At 40.7% G+C, this 10,062-nt stretch overlaps 1 non-coding gene across 1 annotated transcript; it reads right to left on the reverse strand.

Annotated features, from left to right (window-relative positions):
• Nucleotides 1–6,466: 6,466 nt before the first annotated feature.
• LOC148580096 (small nucleolar RNA R71) lies at nucleotides 6,467–6,574 on the reverse strand. Its single transcript, XR_015899728.1, has one exon. It is a non-coding gene; the product is annotated as a small nucleolar RNA R71 (small nucleolar RNA).
• Between the last annotated feature and the right edge of the window lie 3,488 nt (nucleotides 6,575–10,062).

A 10,062-nucleotide genomic window follows, 5' to 3' on the forward strand; every position in this document is an offset into this window, starting at 1 on the left:
ATTGACTTTTTGTTTGTTTCTTATCTTTTTCAAAACCACCTAACTACTCTTCCCTCTCTAATTTTCGAAAATACCTCCCTCTTTTTCAAAAATTCTTTTTAATTAATTAATTGTTTCAATTTTTAATTTTAATTTTAATTTTATCTTAATTTTCGAAAATCATTAACTCTTTTTCAAAATTTATTTTTCAAAATTTCCTCTCTCCCATCTCCTTCTATTTATTTATTCATTTACTAACACTTCTCTTCATCTCAAATCACTACTCCTATCCTCACCCTTGTGTTTGGATTATCCATTCTTCTTCACTCTTATTCCCTGTCTTCTTCTACTAACAACAAGGGAACCTCTCTACTGAGGCAAAGAGGATCCCTATTATTATTTTCTGTTCCCTTCTTTTTCATATGAGCAGGAGCAAGGACAAGAACATTCTTGTTGAAGCAGATCCTGAACCTGAAAGGACTCTGAAGAGGAAACTAAGAGAAGCTAAATTACAACAATCCAGAGACAACCTTACAGAAATTTTCGAGAAGGAAGAGGAGATGGCAGCCGAAAATAATAATAATGCAAGGAAGATGCTTGGTGACTTTACTGCACCTAATTTCAATTTACATGGAAGAAGCATCTCCATCCCTACCATTGGAGCAAATAATTTTGAGCTTAAACCCCAATTAATTTCTCTGATGCAACAAAACTTCAAGTTTCATGGACTTCCATATGAAGATCCCTTTCAGTTCTTAACTGAATTTTTGTAGATCTGTGATACTGTTAAGACTAATGGAGCAGATCCTGAAGTCTACAGGCTCATGCTTTTCCTGTTTGCTGTAAGAGACAGAGCTAGAGTGTGGTTGGACTCTCAACCCAAAAATAGCTTGAACTCTTGGGATAAGCTGGTCACGGCTTTCTTTGCTAAGTTCTTTTCTCCTCAAAAGCTGAGTAAGCTTAGAGTGGATGTTCAAACCTTCAGAGAAAAAGAAGGTGAATCCCTCTATGAAGCTTGGGAGAGATACAAGGAACTGACCAAAAAGGGTCCTTCTGACATGCTTTCAGAATGGACCATCCTGGATATATTCTATGATGGTCTGTCTGAATTAGCTAAGATGTCATTGGATACTTCTGCAGGTGGATCCATTCACCTATAGAAAACGCCTGCAGAAGCTCAAGAAATCATTGACATTGTTGCTAATAACCAGTTCATGTACACTTCTGAGAGGAATCCTGTGAGTAATGGGACACCTCAGAAGAAGGGAGTTCTTGAAATTGATACTCTGAATGCCATATTGGCTCAGAACAAAATATTGACTCAGCAAGTCAATATGATTTCTCAGAGTCTGAATGGAATGCAAGCTGCATCCAACAGTACTCAAGAGGCATCTTCTGAAGAAGAAGCTTATGATCCTGAGAACCCTGCAATAGCAGAGGTAAATTATATGGGTGAACCTTATGGAAACACCTATAACCCCTCATGGAGAAATCACCCAAATTTCTCATGGAAGGATCAACAAAAGCCTTAACAAGGCTTTAACAATGGTGGAAGAAACAGGTTTAATAGCAAGCCTTTTCCATCATCAACTCAGCAAAAGACAGAGAGTTCTGAGTAGGATCCATCTAGCTTAGTAAATATAGTCTCTGATATATCTAAGGCCACTTTAAGTTTCATGAATGAAACAAGGTCCTCCATTAGAAATTTGGAGGCACAAGTGGGCCAGCTGAGTAAGAAGATCACTGAAACCCCTCCAAGTGCTCTCCCAAGCAATACAGAAGAAATTCCAAAAGGAGAGTGTAAGGACATTGATATAACGATCATGGCCGAATCCAAGGAGGAAGGGGAGGACGTGAATCCTAAGGAGGAAGACCTCCTGGGACATCCAGTGATCAATAAGGAGTTTTCCATTAAACCTCCTTACGCCCTTCATGAGCTCTGATGAGTATTCCTCTTCAGAAGAGAATGAGGATGTTACTAAAGAGCAAGTTGCCAAGTTCCTTGGTGCAATCATGAAGCTTAATGCCAATTTATTTGGTAATGAGACTTGGGGAGATGAACCTCCCCTGTTCACCAATGAACTAAATGCATTGGCTCAACTGAGATTGCCTCAGAAGAAATAGGATCCTGGAAGGTTCCTAATACCTCGTACCATAGGCACGATGACCTTTGAGAAGGCTCTATGTGACCTTGGGTCAGGAATAAACCTCATGCCACTCTCTGTAATGGAGAAACTGGGAATCTTTGAGGTGCAAGCTGCTAGAATCTCATTAGAGATGGCAGACAATTCAAGAAAAGAGGCTTATGGATAGGTAGAGGATGTGTTAGTAAAGGTTGAAGGCCTTTACATCCCTGCTAATTTCATAATCCTAGATACTGGGAAGGATGAGGATGAATCCATCATCCTTGGAAGACCCTTCCTAGCCACAGCAAGAGCTATGAATGATGTTGACAGAGGTGAACTAGTCCTTCAATTGAATGAGGACTCCCTTGTGTTTAAAACTCAAGGTCATGCTTCTGTAAACATGGAAAAGAGGCACAGTAAGCTTCTCTCAAAACAGAGTCATACAAAGCCCCCACAATCAAACTCTAAGTTTGGTGTTGGGAGGCCACAACCAAACTCTAAATTTGGTGTTGAACTCCCATATCCAAACTCTAAGTTTGGTGTTGGGAAGTCTCAACAATGCTCTGAACATCTGTGAGGCTCCATGAGAGCTCACTGTCAAGCTATTGACATTAAAGAAGCGCTTGTTAGGAGGCAACCCAATTTTTATTTATCTAATTTTATTTTTATTTTTATTGTTCTCTCATGTTTTATTAGGTTCATGATCATGTGGAGTCACAAAATAAATCAAAAAATTAAAAACAGAATCAAAAACAGCAGAAGAAAAATCACACCCTGGAGGAAGAACTCACTGGTGTTCAAACGCCAGTGAGGAGCATCTGGCTGGCGTTCAACGCCAGAATAGAGCATGGAGCTAGTGCTAAACGCCAGAAACAAGCATGGAGCTGGCGTTCAACGCCAGAAATATGCTGCATATGGGCGTTGAATGGCCAGAACAAGCATCAATTCGGCGTTTAAACGCCAGAATTGCTTGCAAAGGCATTTTACATGCATCAATGGTGCAGGGATGTAAATCCTTGACACCTCAGGATCTGTGGACACCACAAGATCCCCACATACTTCTACTCACCTTACCTCCTCATAATCCTATATCACCCTTTCTCAAGAACCCTTCACCAATCACCTCCAATTCCCCTCCAAAACCATCATACACTCCACCTACCTTCAAAATTCAAAATCTCTTTCCCACCCAATCCCACCCATATAGCCGAATACACACATCCCTCCATCTCCTCCATATCTTCTTCTTCTTCTACTATTCTTTCTTCTTTTGCTCGAGGGCGAGCAACATTCTAAGTTTGGTGTGGTAAAAGCATAGCTTTTTTGTTTTTCCATAACAATTGATGGCACCTAAGGCCAGAGAAACCTCTAGAAAGAGGAAAGGGAAGACAAAAGCTTCCACCCCCAAGTCATAGGAGATGGAGAGATTCATCTCAAAGGTCTATAGCTCAGTGGTAGAACATTTGACTGCAAATCAAGAGATCCCTGAGATACCTCAGGGGATACATTTCCTCCACACAATTATTGGGGAAAACTAAGGGTGGAACATCAAGAGCACTCCATCATCCTTCATGAAATTAGAGAAGATCAAAGAGCAATGAGGGAGGAGCAACAAATACAAGGAAGAGATATAGAAGAGCTCAAGGACATCATTGGTTCCTCAAGAAGGAAACACCACCATCACTAAGGTGGACTCATTCCTTGTTCTTAAATTTTCTCTTTTTCGTTTTCTTATGTTAAATGTTTATCTATGTTTGTGTCTTTATTACATGATCATTAGTGTCTAAGTGTCTATGCCTTAAAGTAGTGAATATGAATCCATCACCTCTCTTAAATGAAAAATGTTTTTAATTCAAAAGAACAAGAAGTACATGAGTTTCAAATTTATCCTTGAACTTAGTTTAATTATATTGATGTGGTGACAATACTTTTCATTTTCTGAATCAATGCTTGAACAGTGCATATGTCTTTTGAAATTGTTGTTTATGAATGTTAAATATGTTGGCTCTTGAAAGAATGATGATAAGGAGACATGTTATTTGATAATCTGAAAAATCATAAAAATGATTCTTGGAGCAAGAAAAAGCAGTGAATACAAAACTTGCAGAAAAAAATAGCAAAAAAAAAATAGGAAAAGAAAAAGCAAGCAGAAAAAGCCAAAAGCTCTTAAAACCAAAAGGCAAGAGCAAAAAGCCAATAGCCCTTAAAACCAAAAGGCAAGGGTAATAAAAAGGATCCAAAGGCTTTGAGCATCAGTGGATAGGAGGGCCTAAAGGAATAAAATCCTAGCCTAAGCGGCTAAACCAAGCTGTCCCTAACCATGTGCTTGTGCCGTGAAGGTGTCAAGTGAAAACTTGAGACTGAGCGGTTAAAGTCAAGGTCCAAAGCAAAAGAAGAGTGTGCTTAGGAACCCTGGACACCTCTAATTGGGGACTTTAGCAAAGCTGAGTCACAATCTGAAAAGGTTCACCCAGTTATGTGTCTGTGGCATTTATGTATCCGGTGGTAATACTGGAAAACAAAGTGCTTAGGGCCACGGCCAAGACTCATAAAGTAGCTGTGTTCAAAAATCAACATACTGAACTAGGAGAATCAATAACACTATCTGAATTCTGAGTTCCTATAGATGCCAATCATTCTGAACTTCAATGGATAAAGTGAGATGCCAAAACTATTCAAGAGGCAAAAAGCTACAAGTCCCGCTCATCTGATTGGAGCTATGTTTCATTGATATTATGGAATTTATAGTATATTCTCTTCTTTTTATTCTTTTTGATTTTCAGTTGCTTGGGGACAAGCAAAAATTTAAGTTTGGTTTTGTGTAGCCAAAAACTTGGTGCACGAATTTGTTACATGTCAATGTCAATATTACTATTTTTCACAAATTTGCACAACTAACCAGCAAGTGCACTGGGTCGTCCAAGTAATACCTTACGTGAGTAAGGGTCGAATCCCACGGAGATTGTTGGCTTGAAGCAATCTATGGTTACCTTGTAGCTCTTAGTCCGGAAAACAATTCACTTATCAAATTGAATTGCGAGGAATAAAAGAGCATGAAATAAATACTTGTTATGCAGTAATAGAGAATATGTTGGTGTTTTGGAGATGCTTTGTCTTTTCAATCTCTGCTTTCTCCCTGTCTTCTTCTTCACGCACGCACGTCCCTCCTATGGCGAGCTGTGTGTTAGTGGATCACCGTTGTGAATGGCTACCATCCTTCCTCTCAGTGAAAATGGTCCAGGTGCGCTGTCACCGCACGGCTAATCATCTGTAGGTTCTCGATCATACCGGAATAGGATTTACTATCCTTTTGCGTCTATCACTATGCCCAGCACTCGTGAGTTTGAAGCTCGTCATAGTCATCCAATCCCAGAATCCTACTCGGAATACCACAGACAAGGTTTAGACTTTCCGGATTCTCAAGGATGCCACCAATAGATTCGAGCTTATACCACGGAGATTCTGATTGAGGAATATAAGAGATACTCATTCAATCTAATGAAGAACGGAAGTGGTTGTCAGGCACACGTTCATAGGTTGAGAATGGTGATGAGTGTCACAGATCATCACATTCATCATAATGAAACACGCTTGTTCCTTTTCAAAAATTATTTTCGAAAACTTCTCTCTCTCATCTTCTTCTATTTATTTAATTACTTACTAACACTTCTCTTCATCTCATATCTCTGCTCCTATCCTCACCCTTGTGTTTGGATTATCCATTCTTCTTTACATTACATTCTTTTCTTCTTCTACTCACACAAAGGAATCTCTATACTGTGACATAGAGGATTCTGTATTTTCTTTGTTATTCCCTTCTTTGTCATATGAGCAGGAGCAAGGACAAGAACATTCTTGTTGAAGCAGATCCTGAACCTGAAAGGACTCTAAAAAGGAAACTAAGAGAAGCTAAAATACAACAATCTAGAGACAACCTTACAGGAATTTTCGAACAGGAAGAGGAGATGGCAGCCAAAAATAATAATAATGCAAGGAGGATGCTTGGTGACTTTACTACACCAAATTCCAATTTCCATGGAAGAAGCATCTCCATCCCTACCATTGGAGCAAACAATTTTGAGCTTAAACCTCAATTAGTTTCTCTGATGCAACAAAACTGCAAGTTTCATAGACTTCCATCTGAAGATCCCTTTCAGTTCTTAACTGAATTCTTGCAGATATGTGACACTGTTAAGACTAATGGAGTAGATCCTGAAGTCTACAGGCTCATGCTTTTCCTGTTTGCTGTAAGAGACAGAGCTAGAATATGGTTGGACTCTCAACCTAAGGATAGCCTAAACTCTTGGGATAAGCTGGTCAAGGCTTTCTTAGCCAAGTTCTTTCCTCCTCAAAAGCTGAGTAAGCTTAGAGTGGATGTTCAAACCTTCAGACAGAAAGAAGGTGAATCCCTCTATGAAGCTTGGGAGAGATACAAGGAACTGACCAAAAAGTGTCCTTCTGATATGCTTTCACAATAGACCATCCTGAATATATTCTATGATGGTCTGTCTGAATTAGCTAAGATGTCATTGGATACTTCTACAGGTGGATCCATTCACCTAAAGAAAATGCCTGCAGAAGCTCAAGAACTCATTGACATAGTTGCTAATAACCAGTTCATGTACACTTCTGAGAGGAATCCTGTGAGTAATGGGACGCCTCAGAAGAAGGGAGTTCTTGAAATTGATACTCTGAATGCCATATTGGCCCAGAATAAAATATTGACTCAGCAAGTCAATCTGATTTCTCAGAGTCTGAATGGAATGCAAGCTGCATCCAACAGTACTCAAGAGGCATCTTCTGAAGATGAAGCTTATGATCCTGAGAACCTTGCAATAGCAGAGGTGAATTACATGGATGAACCATATGGAAACACCTATAACCCCTCATGGAGAAATCATCCAAATCTCTCATGGAAGGATCAACAAAAGCCTCAACAAGGCTTTAATAATGGTGGAAGAAACAGGTTTAGTAATAGCAAGCCTTTTCCATCATCCACTCAGCAACAGACAGAGAACTCTAAACAAAGTACCTTTAATTTAGCAAACTTAGTCTCTGATCTATCTAAGGCCACTCTGAGTTTCATGAGTGAAACAAGGTCCTCCATTAGAAATTTGGAGGCACAAGTGGGCCAGCTGAGTAAGAAGATCACTGAAACCCCTCCTAGTGCTCTCCCAAGCAATACAGAAGAGAGGAGGAGGACGTGAATCCCAGTGAGGAAGACCTCCTGGGACGTCCAAGGATCAATAAGGAGTTTTCATCTGAGGAACCAAAGGAATCTGAGACTCATCTAGAGACCATAGAGATTCCATTAAACCTCCTTACGCCCTTCATGAGCTCTGATGAGTATTCCTCTTCTGAAGAGAATGAGGATGTTACTGAAGAGCAAGTTGCCAAGTTCCTTGGTGCAATCATGAAGCTGAATGCTAATTTATTTGGTAAAGAGACTTGGGGAGATGAACCTCCCCTGTTCACCAATGAACTAAATGCATTGGATCAACTGAGATTGCCTCAGAAGAAACAGGATCCTGGAAAGTTCCTAATACCTTGTACCATAGGCACCATGACCTTTGAGAAGGCTCTATGTGACCTTGGGTCAGGAATAAACCTCATGCCACTCTCTGTAATGGAGAAACTGGGAATCTTTGAGGTGCAAACTGCTAGAATCTCATTAGAGATGGCAGACAATTCAAGAAAAGAGGCTTATGGACAGGTAGAGAACGTGTTAGTAAAGGTTGAAGGCCTTTACATCCCTGCTGATTTCATAATCCTAGATACTGGGAAGGATGAGGATGAATCCATCATCCTTGGAAGACCCTTCCTAGCCACAGCAAGAGCTGTGATTGATGTTGACAGAGGTGAACTAGTCCATCAATTGAATGAGGACTCCCTTGTGTTTAAAACTCAAGGTCATCCTTTTGTAAACATGGAAAAGAGGCACAGTAAGCTTCTCTCAAAACAGAGTCATACAGAGCCCCCACAATCAAACTCTAAGTTTGGTGTTGGGAGGCCACAACCAAACTTTAAGTTTGGTGTTGAACTCCCATATCCAAACTCTAAGTTTGGTGTTGGGAAGTCTATAAAATTGACCTGAACATCTGTGAGGCTCCATGAGAGCCCACTGTCAAGCTATTGACATTAAAGAAGCGCTTGTTGGGAGGCAACCCAATTTTTATTTATCTAATTTTATTTTTTATTTTTATTGTTATTTCATGTTTTATTAGGTTCATGATCATGTGGAGTCATAAAATAAATACAAAAATTAAAAACAGAATCAAAAACAGCAGAAGAAAAATCACACCCTGGAGGAAGGGCTTACTGCCGTTTAAACGCCAATAAGGAGCATCTAGCTGGCGTTCAATGCCAGAACAGAGCATGGATCTGGCGTTGAACGCCCAAAACAAGCAGTATCCTGGCGTTCAGACGCCATGAATGCTCACTGAGGAAAGCTGGCACTCTACGCCAGAAACAAGCATAGATCCAGTGTTCAACGCTAGAAACATGCTGCATCTGGGTGCTGAACGCCCAGAACAAGCACCAAGTCGGCGTTTAAATGCCAGAATTGCATGCAAAGGCATTTTACATGCCTAATTGGTGCAGGGATGCAATTCCTTGACACCTCAGGATCCGTAGATCCCACAGGATCATCTCAGCATCTGTGGACCCCATAGGATCCCCACCTACCTCTACTCATACTCTTCCCTCTTCTCAATGTTCATCTTCTCTTCCCAATAAACACCCTTCCCCAAAACCCTTCACCAATCACCTCAAGCTCTCTTCCCTATCACCCATTCACCACTCACATCCATCCACTCTTCCCCATAAACCTACCTCATAAACCCCACCTACCTTCAAAATTCAAAATCACTTTCCCACCTAAACCCTCCCCATATGGCCAAACCTTAACCCCTCTCCCTCCACTATATAAACCCCTCCATTCTTCTTCATTTTCACATAACAAAACCCTCTCATCCCCTTCTTGGCCGAAACACAACCTCTCTCCATCTCCTCCATTACTTCTTCTTCTTCATCACTTTTTTCTTCTCTTGCTCGAGGGCGAGCAATATTCTATGTTTGGTGTGGTAAAAGCATAAGCTTTTTGTTTTTCCATTACCATTGATGGCACCTAAGACCGGAGAATCCTCTAGAAAAGGGAAAGGGAAGACAAAAGCTTCCACCTCCGAGTCATGGGAGATGGAAAGATTCATCTCCAAAGCCCATCAAGACCACTTCTATGATGTTGTGGCCAAGAAGAAGGTGATCCCCGAGGTCCCTTTCAAACTCAAGAAAAATGAGTATCCGGAGATCCGACATGAGATCCATAGAAGAGGTTCGAAAGTTCTAACAAACCCCATCCAACAAGTCGGAATTCTAATGGTTCAAGAGTTCTATGCTAATGCATGGATCACTAGGAACCATGATCAAAGTAAGAACCCGAACCCAAAGAATTATCTCACCATGGTTCGGGGGAATTACTTAGATTTTAGTCCGGAAAATGTGAGGTTGGCGTTCAACTTACCAATGATGGAAGAGAAGGGACACCCCTATACAAAGAGAGTCAACTTTGATCAAAGGTTGGACCAAGTCCTCATGGACATATGTGTGGAAGGAGCTCAATGAAAGATTGACTCAAAAGGCAAGCCGGTTCAACTAAGTAGGCTTGACCTTAAGCCTGTAGCTAGAGGATGGTTGGAGTTCATTCAACGCTCAATCATTCCCACTAGCAACCGGTCTGAAGTTACTATAGACCGGGCCATCATGATCCATAGCATCATGATTGGAGAAGAGGTGGAGGTTCATGAGATTATACCTCAAGAACTCTACAAGGTGGCTGACAAGTCCTCTACTATGGCAAGGTTAGCTTTTCCCCACCTCATTTGCCATCTATGCAACTCCGCTGGGATTGACATAGAGGGAGATATCCCCATTGATGAGGACAAGCCCATTACTAAGAAAA

This window comes from Arachis ipaensis, chromosome B10, assembly GCF_059453495.1.
Source record: "Arachis ipaensis isolate K30076 ecotype BB chromosome B10, ASM5945349v1, whole genome shotgun sequence".
NCBI lineage: Eukaryota > Viridiplantae > Streptophyta > Magnoliopsida > Fabales > Fabaceae > Arachis > Arachis ipaensis.